This window comes from Gavialis gangeticus, unplaced genomic scaffold (genome assembly GCF_001723915.1).
Source record: "Gavialis gangeticus isolate Ggan-Ray unplaced genomic scaffold, GavGan_comp1, whole genome shotgun sequence".
NCBI lineage: Eukaryota > Metazoa > Chordata > Crocodylia > Gavialidae > Gavialis > Gavialis gangeticus.
In genome coordinates, this window is record NW_017729025.1 from 148,768,272 (window position 1) to 148,770,091 (window position 1,820).

Below are 1,820 nucleotides of genomic sequence, written 5' to 3' on the forward strand. Positions count from 1 at the left end.
GGCTAGTTCAGAAAATACACAGAGACTGTTGTGCAACAGGAAATGAGTCTCTGGCTTGGTAGACCTAGCTAACCATTGGTGCTGTGCTCCCCACTCTGGAATCTGTGCACTTCACAATAAACTACTGCAGAATCAGCAGGAGAAGCCTGCAAGCCAAGACCAAACCTAATTAGTGGGGGGTTTTGAGACCTTAGCAAACTGTTACCATAAAATGCATTATCTCTACCTTGTTGGGTGGGTGCCCAAGGACACCCTCAATGCACACCGAGGATCACTTCACCCTGCCTGGGAACCTCTCGGAGATTTCATCCTCTGACATTGTCAGGCTGGCCAGCAGCTTTCTTAGGGGAGGTGAGACTGCAGGGCTGTTTTTGGAAGGGGCCATACCTAAGCATCCTACTGACCAACCAGGGTTGCATCCCTACTAGGGTAAAGGCAGAAGGCAGGACAAGGTGGCACCCTAGAGACTAACAGGTTTAGAGAAACATAAGGTTTTATTGGGTACAGCCTGCTTCATTAGAGAGGAAAGATGCCAGTGGGGAATTAAGTTGCTCAACACCTTGCTGGATCAAGCCCTTTGTTTGTACTCAACCACATTAGCTAAGTGCTGCTGTTTAGAGGCATTGAGCACACACAGCTTACTCAGATAAAGTAAGATGTCCCTTAGGAAAGCTTATGCCTCTCTGAATCAGTTAGTCTCCAAGGTGCCCCCTACCCTGCCTTCTCCCTGACTTCAGACAAACATGGCTAATTACTTCTCACTAGGGAAAAGGGAGATCAACCCTGGGTGGTGATAAGGCAGTTGTCATTTTCTTAAGTCAGCATTTCAAGGTTAACACTAGTGTTTAACGTGACAGATAATCACCTTGTCCATTTTAGTTAGATGTGAGCTAGCACTTCTCCACCCTTCAAACACATGCACATACATACCCCTGTCCCTAGCATGGACAAGCCTTTCTGTTTAAGGAGGCACACCTCCTCCAGACCTCTGGCAATTCAGGGAGCGGCCGGAAAAATGATGCAAGCTTTGTAGCCTAGGTGTAGATGTCAGCCTCTCCAAGACTTGTCCTGCACTTTATGCAAGAAAAGCAATTTAGAAATGATGACACCCAGAGCTTGTGCATCAATCTGGGAAAACTGCAAGAGACTTTCTGGCCACTGCAGCATCTCTTTTCCAGAACAGGAGTCCTCTTGAGCACTTGTATGGATAGAAAGATGAAGTTAGCTGTGTATAACACTCTTGAGAGCACAGATTGTCTTTGGTTACATGTCTTTTAATCACCTACTGCAAGTAGGGCTTGTTTCATGATTGGAGCATTAGCTACTATCACAATGCAAATACATACATGGGCAGATCTCGAGTTTTGAAAAGCGGGGTGCAGATGGTGTGGTGCATCACCACATATGAACTACAAATTAAAAAGGAACTAATATGCTAGGGATTTGGGCTGTATTATTCTGTTTAGGATTGAAGCCACACCCAAAAAATTGTGACCATGTGGCCTAATGGATAAGGTGTCTGATTTTGGATCAGAAGATTGAGGGTTCAAGTCCCTTCATGGTTGGATAGTTTTATGAGGCAAGACTAAGGGACCTGGATCTCTTCAGCCTCCACAAGAGAAGGTTGCGAGGTGATCTTGTAGCTGCCTTCAGATTCGTTAGGGAGATGCAGCAAGGGATTGGAGATGCTCTGTTCGCCAGGGCACCTCTTGGGGTAACAAGGAACAATGGTCACAAACTGACAGACAGCAGATTTAGCCTAGACAGGAGGAAAAACTTCACGGTGAGGGTGGCCAAAATTTGGAATGGGTTTCCAAGGG

General features: G+C 46.2%; 1 non-coding gene across 1 annotated transcript; it reads left to right on the top strand.

Moving 5' to 3' along the window:
* The first annotated feature begins 1,492 nt into the window (after window positions 1–1,492).
* On the top strand, window positions 1,493–1,565 carry TRNAQ-UUG. Its single transcript has one exon. It is a non-coding gene; the product is annotated as a tRNA-Gln (tRNA).
* Window positions 1,566–1,820: the final 255 nt, after the last annotated feature.